At 46.7% G+C, this 17585-nt stretch overlaps 1 protein-coding gene across 1 annotated transcript in view; it reads right to left on the bottom strand.

Moving 5' to 3' along the window:
* INPP5D (inositol polyphosphate-5-phosphatase D) overlaps positions 1-17585 on the bottom strand; it is a 138345-nt gene that overhangs the window by 98994 nt on the left and 21766 nt on the right. The gene's annotated exons all lie outside the window — the stretch shown is intronic.

The raw sequence follows: 17585 nt of genomic DNA, 5'->3' as shown, positions 1-17585 counted from the left end.
GTATTATGTAAAATCTCTGAATTTCCATATTTTAAAATTATTTTTATTGTTTTTTATTTATTTATTTTTTTGCCCATGCTGTGTGACTCTTGGGATCTTAGTTCCCCAACCAGGGATTGAACCCAGGCCCTGGCAGTGAAAGTGCTAAATCCTAACCACCAGACCACCAGGGAATTTCCAAAATCTCTGAATTAAAAAAAAATCATAATTAAAAAAAAAAATGTCAGGCAAAGAGAGCACCAAATCCAGTGCAGGGGCTGCCAGTTTGTGCTCTCTGGTATAATCTACATAGATTTCAATAAAGCATTTTGTGATCTTCATTGGTGATCTTTTGTTAAGAACCACATGGAGGAATATTGGCTAAGCGGAGAAGACACCAGCGTCAGTCTGGACGTAGGTTTCTGCTGCTATTGGGGTCTCCCTTTCATTTACATCAGCAATTTCAATTAGGAACCAGGAAGTAGATTTATTACTGTGAGGCTACCACCAAGCTAGGAGGCATCTCAAATATGCTGGATGACAGACAGAACCAGGTCAAACCAGAGTTCAGTGATCTAGAGCAAGGGGCTGGGGTACAGAGAAGACCCTCCTGGGCACCGACACCGTGGCAATGCTTGTCAGTATCCCATCCATTCTGCCATTCCAGTTTGGGCATTGTTTGGTAGGTCCCTTCTTGGCACTGGTATTTTTGGCCTTTTTTCCCTTTATTGAATTTTTATTTCCTTGTCTTTGTTATGCATCCTCCTTCCAGAGCAGAAGCATCCTCCAAAATTAGAAGCAAGACAAACGGGGAATGTCATTCCCACTAATGTACATCACTTCACCGTAGGTCCCAGGCGACATGAAACAAGCCAAAGCAACTTCCCTCCCTGCAAATGACTCGTATTGAGAAGAGACAAATCTATCAGTATCATGTATACAAGATCATGTACCCAGGGATGTCAAAAGAACACATTCAAAAAGTGATTAAAACTCATAATCATTGATTCAGAATTGCTGAATTACTGAATTCAGTAACTCAGAAAGATGATGCACGCCCATCCTACAAAAGTCATAACACAGACGCCAGCAAAACCTAACCAGAAAATGCCATGGAAAAGACAGATTCTGTTTGCCAAGGTAGCTAAAACAACATCACATCCAGTAACAGTGAAGATGTAAGAACTCTATGGAGAAAATAAAAAAGACAGTACAAGAGAGATAGAAAAGAAAATCTGAATAAATGGAAGAGATGCTCCATTCTCTGACAGGACTTGACAGTATAAGGATATGAGCTATCTTCTAATTAATCTATAAATTCAATGCAATTATATAAAAATTCAGATTGGATTTTTTTTAGGGCCCTTTAAAGCTGATTGTAAAATTCATCTGGAGAAGAAAATGCATGGAAACCACCAAAGAATAAAGAAAACAATAAAGAGAGCTCGGTCTCTGGGATACACACAATAAAGTCACAGCAACAAAAACATTACAGAACTGAAGCAAGACTAGACTCATCAGTCAGCGAAAGAAGGAAGATTCCCTAGATTAGGACTAAGTGAATTTAGCACATGATAAGTGGTATAGTGAATCAACGGGAAAAAGACGGGTTATTTAATCAATGGTGTGGCTTTCCCTAGAAGATGGCGATAGACTCTACTTTTTTACCAAATGCAAAAATAAAGAGCTGAACATAAAAGACTATTATAAAAGTGTAGGGGAAAATAATATTTTCCCTGGATAAATAATATTGAGAGGAGTGATTCACAAACCCAGAATCCATAAATGAAAACATTTGATTACAAAAAAGTTATAAACTTCTACATGACAAACGAACCATAAACAAAGTTTTTTAAAAAATGACAGGCTGGGAGAAAATATTTACATTGGAACCAAAAAAAATTAATATGCAAAACATATGAAGAGTTTTTATAGTCAGAAAGATTTTTTAAAAGGAAAAAAACTGACAAAGAATATAAATAGCCAATTCATAGGAAAAGAAACACACATAGCCAATGAATATGTGAAAATATAGTTATCCTCATTTCTTTATATTTATACTTATTTATTTGGCTGCACTGGGTCTACATTGTAGCATGCAGGATCTTTGCAGATTCGAAGTCTTAGCTGTAGCCTGTGGAATCTAGTTCCCTGACAAGGGATTGAACCCCAGGCTCCCGGCACTGGGAGTGCAGAGTCTTAGCCACTGGACCATCAGTGGCTGATGGTCCCATTTCTAAAGAGGAAAATGCAAAGTAAAATATTGAGATTGCATTTTTCCCCACTGTTTGATGAAAGTAATAGACACTGATAATGTCCAGTATTGCGATAACGTCCAGTACTGAGAAGACAGGGGACATGGTGGGTGCAGAGTGGTATCAGGTGTGAGATGATTCATCGGAAGAGGTTTGGGCAGGTTGTTTTGGCTGTATCTACAACACACAGATTGTAGAATGTATTCCTTCAGCCTCGGAATAGTTCATCCCAAAGGGAACCTCCACACGTGCACAGCACAGAAAAACCTACTGCTTATTGCAGTATTGGGGTTTTTTTTGTAGTAATAACCAAAAAAAAAAAGAAATTGTCTAAGAGGAGGAGGACAAAGTATATTGTATGACAATTGAAAAGCACAAAGGTATATGAACAAATCTAGGCTGGATCTCAAAGACAGATTGCTATGGGAAGAAAGCAAATTGCAGTGCAATATGAACATCATGATCTCATTTATAAAAAAAACCCCAAAACCCTATACATTTGTACAGGCTCAAATTTCTATGTAAATGCACCCAAAGTGGCAAATGCTGAATTGCCGGCAGTGGTTCCCCTTGCAGAGGAGGGGGGAGTCGGGGAAGGGGAGGGGGAGGGCAGGCTTTCACTTTCTACTCTGTGCTTCTGTTTTGTTTGAACGCTTGTAAAAAGATATATTCATGTTTCTCTTGAGTTGAAAACGAAAGCAAAAAAAAAAGTATATATATAGAAAGAAAGAGAGAAAGAAAACAGCAACTGTTATAGGTAGGCCTGCCATCCTCAGACAAGGGTCTTGATGCTGGGGTCTCTCCACCTGCCCCTGACCTGGAAGAGCTCTACTTGAGAACAAGCATGGGGCTTTCGGGGCCCTGCCTTGGGGGCTCAGTCCCCGGCCATCTCTAGTAGAGTTTTACAGAACGACGGCGACACATTTTTCAAGAAATTACCCCACCACCCAGTTTATGCGTTGAGTGGTTTAAATTCAACACATGTTTTTCCTAGAGGGGTTGAAGGAATAAAAGGTAATTTTTAAAAAAGGTGTTTTTTTTTTTTTCCAAAACATTGTGAATGTACTAAGTGCTGCGAAATCATTCATGTTAAAATGATTAATTTTGTGTTATGTGAATTTCATCTCAATCGGTACAAAAAACCACAAAAATAAGCAACCACCACCTCCCCACCCCCGTGGCACCCTGTTATCTACAGAACTGACTCCCAGCGCAGTATTCAAACCCTTCATATCAACCTGATCTCAACCTTTTCACCCGCAGTTTTCTCTACTGGGAGTCCTATTTGGGATCCCACATGACAGCAACCCTACCCTCCAAGATTTCTGGGACAATCCTGTTTCCTGTAATACATTTTTTTTAAAATAAAGACAAGAAGTGAAAAGTTTTAAAAAGTATTACTATAAAAGTTATGTCTTGGCCATGGTTAAAAAGAATCAAAATAGTACAAAAGTTATCGATTGCAAAGTAGAAGCCCTCCTCCCATTGGTAACCCCAAATGGTAACCCCTATTCTTGTTAACATTTTTCAGATACCTCTTCTGCCAACTCTGATGTTTGTGCAGTACTGTGTATATATTATACCCCTTATCAAACAAAACCCCAAACTCTCAAACGATAATATCACCTTGCACCTTCTTCTTTTAAATTTTGGGGATATTTCCAACCTATTACACACAGGTCTACCTTAACTTTTTAAGCAATTGGTCAGATTTCACTTCATGTAACGGTTCCCTGCTCATCACAGTTATGTGGCTTGCTGGTTCTCCTTGGTCCCCATTTTGAAGTGATGCTGCAGCGAATGTTTTTGCCCACGTGACCTGTTGGACACATTCCTATGGGGAGAGGGTCATTCCTTATGTGGACCAGGTGCCACAGATGTTCATGGATGGTGACAACTTGCCCTCCAAGGTGTTAGTGCTGGTGTGCGTTCTTTCTCATCCCATGCGACACTTCCTGCCATCTCCCCAACCTCACATGGTGTTCAGACCTTAACACTGATCTTCACGAATCACTTGAGGATCTTGCTTAAATGCTGATTCTGAACCAGTACGCCTGGGCCTGATTCTCTGCGTTTCTAACATGCTCTAGGATGATCAACAGTTGTTGCTAGTCTGAGGACCACACTTTGAGTAGCAAGGTTCTAGAGCAATTGTTAGCTAATTTAAAAAAAAAAAGTGAGTCTTATATGTGATTTCAAATTTTCTTGCGGCCTTATTAAAAAGAATTTTAAAAGATCAGGTGAAACTAATTTGATGATTAGATTTTATTTAACCCACTACATCCCAAATATGAGGATTTCGATGGGCAAAATTACTATGAGCTGTATTACATATATATTTTTTTAAGTCTTTGAAATCTGGTGTATACTTTACATTTTGTCCATCTGAATTCGGACCAGCCACATTTCACGTGCTCAACGGCCACATGAGGCCAGTGGCTGCCGCATTCCCCAGTTCTAGAGAATCTCCTGGGCTCCACGGGGCTGAGGAACAATGTCTGGTTCTCAGACCCCAAGGAGTGGCTCAGGGCTAATAGGGTGGGAGGCAAAAGAAGGGCACCAGGAGGCACGAGTGAGAACAGATTCAGCAGCCAAAGATGTGTGGCCCGAAATCGCCCTGAGAGGAGAGGGCAGTAGGAGGGAGCTCCGGATGGCGTCAGGACTCAAAGCAGTGTGGCTATTATTACTATTATTATTACTATCTGTTCCTAGGCAACACTCCCAATAACTTTCTTAACCTAAAAAAAATTGAGACAGGATTGCCATATAATATTATATTAGATTCAGGTGTACACAATTGTATATATTGAAAAATGATTGCCATGATATGTTAGGCTAACGCCTATTGCTGCACATAAGTTACGCTTTCTCTTCTTACCATATGAACTTTTGATATACTCTCTTAGCGACTTTCAAACATACAATTCATTATTTTAAGATATACTCTGTCAGCAGCTTTCAAATAGACAGTTATTAACTGTAGTCGCCATGGTGTACATTATATCCACAGGACTTGTGTATCTTTTTTTTTTTTTTTGACTGCACTGGCCCTGTGTTGTGGCTCAGGTCTTAGCTGCCCCACAGCATGTGGGATCTTAGTCCCCCAGCCAGGGATTGAACCTTCATCCCCTGCACTGGAAGGTAGATTCTTAACCACTAGACCACCAGGGAAGTCCCCTTATTTGTCTTATAACTGGAGGTTTGTATCTTTTGATTACCTTCATTTTAAGACTCACAGCACACTTAAAATTGTGTACCATTCACTCTAGCTGACCAGGCATGATACTGTTACTGCCAAATTTTTGCAAATTTTTTTTCTCCCCCAAATATCATAGGACCGTTGACATTTAAAGATTGCCTCAGTGAGTGCTCAAAGCTCTTCACATAAGGTCCTTACAACTATTTTTGAGATACCAAATATATTACAGTTTCTAAAGTTAAATTTCAGAGAAATGCATTTACAGTGACAGTTTCCCAGAAGAAGCAAGGCCATGTTTCAACGTCAGGGGATTTTATTTCTGTTTCATATTTCAGTTTGAACTTCCTTACCCTTCTTATGTCTTTCCTAAGAGAAAAAGCAGAGGCAACTAATGTTGATCTGCAGGAATCCTTAATACAGAAAAAAGAAGACTTAGTCCAGAGAGTAATTTTGTGGTTCCTGCCTGGCTGGGCGAAAACCACCCAGACTTCAAGCTGCACTCACATTGGAAATCTACTTATATCTCCGTTTCTTTCAGGACATGCTGCTTTATTTATTTTTCTGCTTCTTGCTGTGTAACCATTTTCATCATGGGGGCCAAATCTGTTCACCTATATCAGCAGGAATAAACACTGAAGTGCAAAGCACAGGGTGGGGCTCAGGAGTGCAGAGGGCTGGGTGTGCAGCGGGGATGTGTCCTGGGCCAGCTGGGGGCCAGAGACTGTCCCAGGCCTGGGGCTCTGTGATTGGCTCAGTCCATCTCAAGAGGGAGGAGGGGGTGAGCGATGGGGAAAGAAGGGACACCATGGGTGTCTGAGCCCTCCTCCAGTATGCAAAGTTCACCTTCAAAATAGCCATTTCCCTCTGAAAGACACAGCGCAGGAAGCTCATCTTCTTCACTGTTTCCATTTCCCCTTTTCTTTCACCCTCAGCAAAGGTCCTGTATTTAAGAGACTGCCCTGTTTAAACTCCCCTCCTCCAAGAACTGAGCCGTTCATCTCTTGGCACTGCTTGGATACAGCTGTAATTATAGCTGTACAAGCTCATCGATACACGAAGAACATGGACTAATCATTATCTTTCAAAAGCCGTCATGGTCCCAGTGGTCCTGGGTACAGGCGCATCCTCCATTTCCCCATTGCCAGGAGCTTCGGAGGGATATTTTTAACCTTAATTACATATCCCCGAGATGCTCTCCTTTCCAGCTTGCTTTTCTTTGTGTGAAACTCTCGAGGTACTCTGAGGGAGACAGAAATGACAGCTGGCAGACAAGCTCTGCGTCCTTAGCCTGAGAGTCAGCTTGCAGAGGAGCTGCCTCGGGGCAGATGAAGCCTGGGGCAGCTCCTGATGAACTCTGCAGCCCGCCCCCAAACTCCCCTGCTGCTTTTAGTTCTTTCCAGACCCGTCCTGGTGTGCCCACTGCACCCCTGCACGTAGGCAGAGCAGATTATGAAACAGCAGCCCCCGTCACTCCCTACTCCTCTCTGTGGGTGTTCTTGTTATAGGAGGAATCGTAGAATTCTGAGCTTGCAGGCACTTGGAGGTCTCTAGTCCATGCCCTTCCTTTTATAGGGGAGGAAATGGAAGACATTCCTCTCTCACTCATATATTTATGCCTCGTTCAAGCTTTTAGCAAATACTTAGGAGGGCTCAGATGGTAAAGAATCTGCCTGCAATGCAGGAGACCCAGGTTCCATCCCTGGGCTGGGCAGATCCCCTGGAGAAGGGAATGGCTACCCACTCCAGTATTATGGCCTGGAGAATTCCATGGACAGAGGAGCCTGGCGGGCTGCAGCCCATGAGGTCACAAAGAGTCAGACACCACTGAGTGACTAACACTACTGAGCCCTAATCTGTGCCAGGTGCTCTCCCAGAGGCTACAGATACCAGTGTGAGCCAGACAGACAAGGTCTTAGCTCATCCTTATGGTGGAGACAGATGAGAGGCGAGTGGGTCAATAAATCACAAAGACTGTCACAGAGGGAGCTAGAACCACAGTGCCTCAAAGATGCCCATGTCTCAATGCTGCCTGGAACCTATGAGAGTGTTTTATTATGTGGTATTGGGGAATCAAGATGCAGAGAGAATTAAGGTTACCTTTAATTATTCAGGTGGCCCAATCCAATCCCAAGGGTCTTCATAAGGTAAAGAGGGAGGTTGGAGAGTCAGACCCAGAGAGGCGGCATGGTGACAAAGCATGACTGGCCATCCCTGGCTTTGACAGTGGAGAAACAGGCCATGAGTCAAGGATCACAGCCCTGCTAACTCCTTGACTGTAGCCCAGTGAGACCCATTTCAGACTTCCAACCCTCAGAACTGTAAGATCATACATGTAATGTTTTTAAACCACTACATTTATGGTAATTTGTTACAGCGGCAATAGGAACTAATCCCGTTGCAGACAATGATAAGGGTTATAAAGAAAAACAAAATAATTAGGGCATGCCTTTAGATGAGGAGACCTGGAAGTAACACTGGGGCAGTCAGCTATGGGGTGAGGTCAGGGGACAGAGTCTGAGGCAGAGGCCAGGGCAAGTGCAAAGATCCTGGGGCAGGGAAGAGCTTTGATAGGATTGACTATCTGCTCAATGCCTTTCCAGGAGAGAGAGTGATTTTGTTGTCTGGTTTCCGGAGCAGCCACTGGTCTTTCTTGCAGACTTCTGAGGAACATTTAGATCCGTTCGTTTAAATGCCTGGTCTCCCTCTTTAAGGACTGGAACTGCATCTTTTTCTTGTCCCAATATGAGGTGCTAAGGCCTCATTTGCCAGTCATTGGATTTGGGGAAACACATGTCTCCAAGACTTTAGAACTTTCCCCCCAAATCATGAGGCAGCACAGATATTATCGAAAGAGACAGGGGAACACTCTGATCACCATCAGCCTCTTGGAATTTTTTTACTTGGACAGTCAGGAGCAGAAGAAATGAAGGGACTTTGGAAACTTCTTACTTAACCTCTTCTGGTAAATCCCTTTGTAGAAAATGACTAAGTGATGACCTACTAAGTAATTTAATACTGAGCGGGGTGAGAAATTTGGATTTCTTGGGGTTGCTCAAAATGGGGCTCATCTCTGCTAAGAACCAGGCGAGGGAGTTAAGGTTAACCTCGAAAGTTTTCTTGAGCACCGAGAGGGAAATTGGGGCACCATCTTTCAAGCCAGGTGCAGCTGGGCCTTTCATTTGGTCAGTGGTCATGAAGACTGCCCTGGGCTGGGCTCCAGGGCAGACACAGAGACGAGAGAGACCCTCACTGTTCCCGAGGCACCCACTGTCCCCTGTGGGAGACTGCCACAGGGCTAAGTACCACCCCACACGGCAAGGGCGTGGTAGTGGGAAGACGGCAAGTGCTAGGGGAACGTAGAACAGAGGGAGGTGATTTGGGGGAAGGATTGGCGGGGCCATTTGCTTCCTCCAGTTTAAGGGGAGCTCCTTTTGCTGTAGAAGGTTCCCAAAACACCTCTACTTTAAGCTCTACACACCTGGGGTTCAGGGTGTCATCTTGCTAAGTCCTGGATCTCTAGACTGAATGTTCTGTGCAGGCAGAGACTGGGTCTGTGAGGCTGACTGTTGTTGGCCTTCTTTGCCCAACTAATATGTGTTGAACGAATGGCTGTGCAGAGTCTCAGCTAAGCATTCTGGAACATGACCACTCAGCTTAAGAACAGGGTCATCTTGAACCTCATTCAAGAAGGTTAATGGCTCAAACGGTACACAACTCACAGCTGGTTCCATAGCTGGGGCCAACTTTCTGTGGTCGGGAAAACAAAAGCTGGTAGACATGGCGGCAGCTTGAGATTTCATCTGGCGCTTACCTTCCAGCCAGGGGGCCCCACTGGAACAGAGGACCTGCCCACGATGCAGAGCCAGTCGACCAAGGCATGAAAATCAGTGCCAAGTCAGGAGATACAGTGCACAGTGTGCTGCTGCTGCAAAGCCACTTCCGACTCTGTGCAACCCCAGAGATGGCAGCCCACCAGGCTCCCCAGTCCCTGGGATTCTCCAGGCAAGAACACTGGAGTGGGTTGCCATCGCCTTCTCCAAGGCATGAAAGTGAAAAGTGAAAGTGAAGTTGCTCAGTCGTGTCCGACTTCGCAACCCCATGGACTGCAGCCTACCAGGCTCCTCCACCCATGGGATTTTCCAGGCAAGAGTACTGGAGTGGGGTGCCATCGCCTTCTCCGGTGGATAGTGTGGACCCAACTAAAAATGACAACAGCAACGAGGGCAAAACAAGCCCTAATTTTAAATGAAACACATAGGCTTTCTATATGTTTAAGGGTGGCAGCAGAATTAATTCATTCAGTAAATATCTACTGGGGTCTCCCCCAGTGGCTCAGCAATGAAGAATCTGCCAAAAATGCAGAAGATGTGGGTTCAATCCCTGGGTCAGGAAGATTCCCCGGAGAAAATGGCAAATGGTATTCTTGCCTGGGAAATCCCATGGATAGACGAGCCTGGTCCATGGGGTTGCAAAAGAGTCAGACATGACTTAGCAACTACAAATATCTATTGAATGCCCACTACATGCCAAGAACAGCTCTAAGAGAAATAATGAATAAATCAAGCAATAAATATATGAAGTTAGATACTCACAAGTGCCATCAAGAAGACAAAGCAGGGTAAGTGTAAGGGGTTTGAGAGCCATAGGTGGGGGGCAAAAGGCAGGTGGCTCTTTCAATGGAGTAATCAGCAATTATTTTCTTAGAGGAAAGACTCTTTTCTGTAGGACAGCTCTAAGTAGCCTCTTACATGTACTAAGGTTAGACTCAGAATCTCATCTTGACAGTGAAGTTAGAGAAGACACTAAACCATTCTGCAAGAAGCAAGTAATTGCTAAAGTACTGATTGGTTTTTGTGCTTTTTCTGGTTAGAATTGGAGAAAGGGATATCAAACCCCTTAGGGTTTTATGTAGGGCATGGAGACAAGTGGCACGAGTATCTGGGTGGGCAGCAGTGGTCCTAGCAACATGGCATAGGCCGTGCTGAAAACTGGAGATACACATGTCAGCGGGGATACACATGTCAGACCACGGTTTGTGAGCTTCTGGTGCAGTGAAACCTGACGCTCAATTGAAATGTCTCTTTCTCTCCTTTGAAATTCCCCCAGAGTAGTCCAAACGTTTGCATATTGAGGTACTTTTAGCTGCACGTAACAGAAAACCCAATTTAACTACTGTACTTGAACAAAAGGGAATTAACTGTCTCACAAACAGGAAGCCTAGAGGCCAGGCAATAACCAGGCTGCTTAATCCTGCTCAGTTAATTCAATGGCATCATTGAGGACCCAGGTTCATTTCATCCTTCTGGTCTGTCCTCTGCAGCCTGGCCTCACTTTCCAGTGACTGCTCCTCTTGGTTTCAAGATGGCAGCAGCAACTCCAGCAATCACATCCTACAATGGCTTCCAAACTTAGAAAATGGATCTTTTCATCCTGTGTCTTCTTCTAAGACAAATAAACCTTTACCAGAAGCCTTGTGGAACGTTTCCCATCACATCTCATTGATTACTATTGCATCATATTCCTGGCAGTTACAGTACATTATAATATTCCTGAATATTCATTGGAAGGACTGATGCTGAAGCTGAAGCTCCAATACCTTGGCCACCTGATACAAACAACTGACTCATTAGAAAAGACTCTAGGAAAAGAAAGATTGAAGGCAGAAGGAGAAGTGGATGACAGAGGATGAGATGGTTGAATGATATCAGCTAGTCAATGGACATGAGTTTGAGCAAGCTCCAGGAGATGGTGAAGGACAGGGAAGCCTGAAGCACTACAGTCCATGGGGTCGCAAAGAGCTGGACATGATGAGAGACTGAACAACAACAGCAATATTCCTGTGCTTAAACCCACCAGCCACAGCTAGTGTTGGCCCCCGTGTGGGCTCTGCTTTGGGCTACAAATAAGAAACGGTCCACCTGGGGCAAGGTGGACCGGAAGGCCTACAGCATGAGAAGCAGCGACAAGATGGGCAGAGTGGGGAAGGGGAAAGGGTAGAGACAGTCATTTGGAGGTGGAGAGGGCGGATAGAAGCCAGAAGAGCTGGAGTCAACACTTACTAAAGATCAAACAGAAGAAAAGTCTTCTGAGACAAAGACAGACCCAGGTTTTGCAAAGTGAACAGGCTGAACACATTCCAGGAACTATTGATGCAAGGAAAATGACAAGGGTGGTAAAGAATTCCCACCAGTTTCAAAGCAGAAAACGAAAAATACGGGTTCCCTGTAATGGGACTGGTACCAGCCTGGCCTTGGATTACTGTATTTTAATACACTTTGTATACTAAGTGTCTTTAATTTTTTTTTTCTTTTAGTTTTTGACCACGCCATGCTGCGTGTGGGATCTTAGTTCCCTGACTGGGGATCAAAACTGCGCACCCTGCCTTTGAAATATGGAGTCTTAACCACTATACCAGGGAAGTCAGGTATACTAGGTTTCTGAAGACAGTAGAACACTGCCTCTGTAGAATTTTGAAGGGAAATTTGGTCCCCAAGAATTTCATCTTCATCAGATTTCCTTCTGAATCTGATGGCAACTGGAAAATGTTTTGAGATACCCAGAAGCTTGGGAAACAGACCTGTCGTTGTTCTATAGCAGATAACACTAAAATGAAATGAAATAAAATTACATTAAAATGCAGGCTTCTAGAATGTGGCTGTCATGGCCTAAAGGGACTGCTTGGTTGCTGTGGACCACACCGTGGGCCCCGCTGTGGACCACACGGCCGCCGAGCCCCGCAAGGCGGCCCCGCATGCGGGCTTCTGCCGCCCATGCATCTTCTGCTCCTCTTGCGCAATGTCAGGAAGTCTGTGTTCGAGCCACATCCTTCGCCCAGCGGCTCAGACGGAATCTTTTACTTCACTTGGTGACCACTCAGAACAATAACAGCTGCCACCCTCTTCCTGAGCTAAACAACAATGGCTCAACCGTCAACCCTCCCGGACAGTTGTGAAGGAACGGCTTTTAGAAAGTTGTTTTGTTTTTTTTCTATCTCTGCAAAAGCCACACTGACCAGAGCAACATGACGGCCACTGTCAGGGACCAGGAACTGAGTCATGAGTCTGTTGCCTGAACGGCTCAGGCCACCGGGGTTTTCTTCTAAATGGGGAAAGAATACCTGGAGACTATGAGGCAGATGGTTTCAAATTCCCTCTTCACCCAAAGTTGCCTTAAAACCTGAATCTGTGTTCCTGTCTTGACTTCGACACTCACCAGCCAGGGCAGAATCTCAACCACAAGAAAAGACAGGAAGTTTGCAGCAAATGTCACCTTGACGGTGGACTAGCAGAGGCTTTTATTTTCTCCTTTATTCTTCTGTGTGGAAGGATGTCAGAGGAGCAGCAGGGGTGGGAGGGTCGCAGGATGGAGCTGTAGGGCCCCATGCACTTGGACTGTGGCAGCGGGTTGTTTACGTGCCAGCCTTGGGGCCTCCCCGTTCCAGCTGACCCATCAAGACTGCTCGCCCTGCCTTGAAGTCCCTGGGAGGAGAGTCATTGCAAAAGGCCTCGGGAAACCCAGAGCTCACTCTGGAGTCAGCAGTCCTCCTCCGAGGGCCACTTCCCTTTCCATGTTGGGGCGGGAGTCGGGGCCTTACGAGAAACCCATGCTCGGTGTGGGAAATGGGACTGAGGGGCTGGCCCTCAGAGTCCTGCCCACCCCCAGCACCAGCAGCTCCACCTCCAGTCTGGAAGGTTCCCAGGCTTAAGGGCAGCTGTTGAATGACGGCTTAAATCCCCAGGCTGCTGGGGACACCGTGGAAACTCTCAGCCCGAGGAGCCGAGCTGAGGGTGCCTGATCGGCACAAACTGGTCTCCTTCCCACCACCCCTGAGCACTGCTAGAACCTTCTAGAACTTCCAGTCTCCCCTCCCCTCCCCCTCTACGCTGCCTCTGTGCCCCCCTGGTTCCCTCTTTTTTTTTTTTTCTATCAGAACTGCCCCCCACCACTCATCTCTACCCCTCCCTCTTTCTTCTTTCACTTTTTCTTCCTCCCTCTTATTTATTTTTTTGTTTTCTTTTCCTTTTTGGGCAAGCATCTGGGACCCTTGTCCCTAGCCAGGGATCGAACCCACGACCCCTCCATTGGAAGCAGAGTCCTAACCAGTGCACTACCAGGGACGTCCCTTCCTCTCTCTTCCCTTTCTCTTTCCCTGTCTCCCTCTTTCCTCTTTCACTGTTCCTTCTTTCCTCTCTCTTCCTTTCTCCTTCTCTCTCCATCCCATTTCCTGCCCTTCTTCCCTCCTCCCTCATCTGAGCTCGAGGTAGAACTGACTTAGGCTGGTTCACAGGTGTCCTCGTCTTGTTCGAGGTCTGTTTCTCTCAAAGCAAATCAAGACTTCAAAGGCATGCCAGCATTTTTTTTTTGTTTTTTTTTTTTCACTTTAGGATATTGTATTGGTTTTGCCATGCATTGACATGAATCCGCCAAAAAAAAAAATACAATAGAATCAATAACAAAAAATATATATAAATAAATAAAGAGAAAAATAAATAAAGCCATGCCAGTGGCTCCCCCTTCTCCACACCTCCCGCCTAGCCCTGCCACTGACCACTCCCCTGGCTGCGTATTTTACCTGCAGTCTGGGAGGCCTGTTTGAGCCCCACTTCACAGCAGAGTCACACTCACGCCCGAGACCACACAGCTGGCACAAGCTTGACTTGACCCAGCTGGGAACTGGGTGGTTGGCTTGCCTTCCAGGTGCCTCAACAGATTTACTGCAAAGGCCAAATGTCATCTCTGATCATTTATTATCTACAACCATGGAAGGAAAAGTAGCCTCTCCCTCTGAGAGGTTCCATCTCCCTGCCTCCCTGTCCTCCTTCCTGGGACAGAATCCGTCCTTCTCTAAGGCGTTCAACGCCCAGCTGGGTTTGGACACACCTTCTGAGGTCGAAAAATAGAAGGCTTAGTCAGGCAGGTCTGGAGCCTGGGCGTGATGCCCCACTTCTGCGGGGCTCAGCGACCTCCATGCTTTAAAGCACAGGGGTTGAGTGAAGTTACGGCTTACACGCTTCCCACCCATCTCTGATGTTTCGTAAGTCTGGGGATGGTGGAGTGAGAATCGAGTCCCCAAGGGTCAGGCTCGCGCCTCCACCTGAGCTACCTGGGGACCGTCACTTGACTGACTTCACGAGGTTGGCAAGCAACAGAGACAGAGTGTCTCCTTCGGTTTTGACAAAAAGCGGGAGGCCCAGGGTGAGAACAGCTAAGGCGATTAGAATAAGATGAAAGTCTTTGCTGCTTCACTTGGCAATGTTTCAGGCCAGATCTTATTTGGGGAGCCTTCTATTCTGGGGGTACCCAACAGACTCAGGTGTAAGGAATGAGTTATTTAGAAACTGTGGCTAAGCTCAGAAAAGAATATGAGGTTTCTGCCTCAACATGAAAAGAGGAACTGGAGTTAAAATGAGCCCCGATCAGTAAGTACTGAAGCTGCGACAACCCCGGGACTTGGCCTGACCGTGCGCGTGGTTTAACCACCTCCTCGTGCACAGCTGCTCTGACTGTCTTGTGCACTGTTGTATCTTTGCAGGAGTACAAATGGCCCAGGCTGCCTCGGCACCCCCAGCTCCCCATACCCTGGTTACTGGTCTTGGCCAAAAGGACGTCCCAGGCCCAGTGCCCGGGTTGGGGAAAGATGCGTCCAGCAGGGCCCGGCTTTTCTATGAGATCTGCCTGGCTGAGTGTAGGCCTCAGGTAACGATGCCTCAACCCCACAACTCTACCTGTTGTCCGAGCCATGGGTGGGTCCCTGCTCCAAGACAGAGGATTGCAGAGAAAGCCATTGATGGCTGAGCCGACCAGGTTCCCTCTCGGGACTGGCAACTCAGGAATGAGACTGTTGGTGGGAGCAGGGCAGACTCACCAAGACGGGCTAAGAAAGGGGCCCCTTGCAGAGAAAGCCGTTGAAGGCCAAGCCAATCAGTTTCCCTCTCGGGACTGGCAACTCAGTAGTGAGCCTGTTGGTGGGAGCAGGGCAGACCCCCCAAAAGGGGCTGAGTCGTGGCAGGTAGCACCTGGACCGCAGGGCCCCCAGCCCTTCCGGTCCAGGTCCCAGCCTTCTCCCTCCTTGCGCTGTACATCTCCCCCAGGGCTGCCCACACTCCTTGCACACGTTAGCCAAACTGAGTCTCTGTTCTTTTCGACCCCCAAAGCCTAGTGAGGCCCCAGGTTCAGAAGCTGCTGCAGGACTGGCAGTCATTCCCTGGAAAATGCGATGTCATGGCAGCAAGGAGTGACAGCGGGAGGGTCCAGACCTGGGTGCAACTTAAGACGGTTACAAGCCGTGAGTGCAGACTCTGTACAAGAAGCCACAGTCGGGCCTTTTCCAGTTTACAATCTAGTCATACTTAAAGTCTTCTTCCCTTTGAAGGAATAAAAGAAACCACAAGGGGAAAAAAGATCAAAAGCCCCGACTAACTTTTAACTCGAGAGTTTAAACTCCGTTCAGCAAACCACCAATCAAGGACACTAACCTCTGTGGGAAAGTTCACACAGTCCTAGACTTGGGGAAAATTCAAGGCCATTGAGCCCCACCGGCCCCCCAGGCAGGCTTCCCCTTGGGCAGTCTTGTCCCTGACAGGTGAGGAGCCCACAACAAGACCACCATCCCAGTGGTGGGTGGCTGCCAAGTCTTGAAAAGACCATCTAGTCTTAGGGTACCAACGTGTGTTCCTGGTGACAAGGCTGAGACATGGGAGCGTCCCAGATGATCCAAAAACATTCAAATGGGTGTTCTTTAGATACCACTGCAGATGCATGTGTGGGAAAGGACCAAGAAGCCAGAAGCTACGCTCAGCCTGACCTGTGTGCGTGTGCACGAGAGCACACTCAGTTGTGTCCAACTCTTCGCAGCCCCATGTACCCCAGGGACCTGCCTATTGTCCAGTTTCGTCTGTCCCACTGCCTCCTGAGTGCATGTTGAGTTGCTTCAGCCGTGTCCGACTCTGTGCAATCCCACGGACTGAAGCCCGCCAGGCTCCTCTGTCCATGGGGACTCTCCAGACAAGCATACTGGAGTGGGTTACCATGCCCTTCTCCAGGGGATCCTCCCGACCCAGGGACTGAACCCAGATTTCTTGCATTGCAGGCAGATTCTTTACCGTCTGAGCCACCAGGGAAGCCTGTTGCATCCTAGTTCTGCACAAAATGCATCATTCCATTTATCTCCGGAATCAATGATTGCACGCCGCCTCACCCCTTCCACTTCTACTTTCTTTTCAACTAAACCCCTGGTCCTGTCACGGCTCCTCTGTGATGTGGTGTCCTGACCCTCGCCTATCCTGGCTGCTCTACTCGGCACGCGGGTGGGGGGTGGTGCCCCTCCCCAGGGGCCGGAGAGCTGAGTGTCACTCCTCTGCCCCCACCAAGCGAGAGCATCTCTGTTGTTGTGTATTGTGATGACACCACACCCGTGGGTCTTGTCACACAAACCGTATGGAGGGTGGTTTTCCTGGACTCAGCACACCTGGTGTGTCCTTCTGTAACCTTTTTCTTTCTCTCTCTCTCTCTTTTTTGGCCAAGTTGCACAGCTTGTGTTTTCAGGATCTTTAGTTCCTTGACCAAGTATGGAACCCGGGCCCGCAGCAATGAAAGGGCCGAGTCCCAACCACTGGACCACCAGGGAACTCCCTCTTTAACCTTTATAATCAGGGTTTTACGTGTTCGGACTTTCCATGGGGAAATCAGATGTCATGATGCCTTTGACAAAACAGGTCTCTATGAATTCAAAGGTATTATTTCCTGCTCATCCTTAGGGTGATCTTCTAGCCCCTCAAAACCTACAGTCTGCTGTCCTGCAAGTTCCCTCTCTTCTCTCCTTCACGGCCCACTTACTCTCACGCATTTGAACGCACCGAAGAAAAGAATCAACAACCACAGTCACTTTTCCTTTGCATCTGAGCGTGCTTATTCCCGTTATTTCCCCTTCACACCCACGAACGCAGACAGTGTCTGTGGCGCCTGCTCCATCACGCCCCGGAGCAGGTCCATTTGCAGGGTCACAGTCTGCCCGCTGAGCAACCCCAGCCAGGGTCCTCTAGGAGAAAGACAGGCTCAGACAAGCCCCACATCTAGGCTGCCTGGGACACCCAGTTTCTCCCCTCCTTCCTCTTTCTCTGCCAGTATACGTTGCAGTCAAGGTCACGTTTCAA

This window comes from Capricornis sumatraensis, chromosome 2, assembly GCF_032405125.1.
Source record: "Capricornis sumatraensis isolate serow.1 chromosome 2, serow.2, whole genome shotgun sequence".
Taxonomy (NCBI): Eukaryota; Metazoa; Chordata; class Mammalia; order Artiodactyla; family Bovidae; genus Capricornis; species Capricornis sumatraensis.
This window is presented reverse-complemented; position numbering and strand designations above follow the sequence as displayed.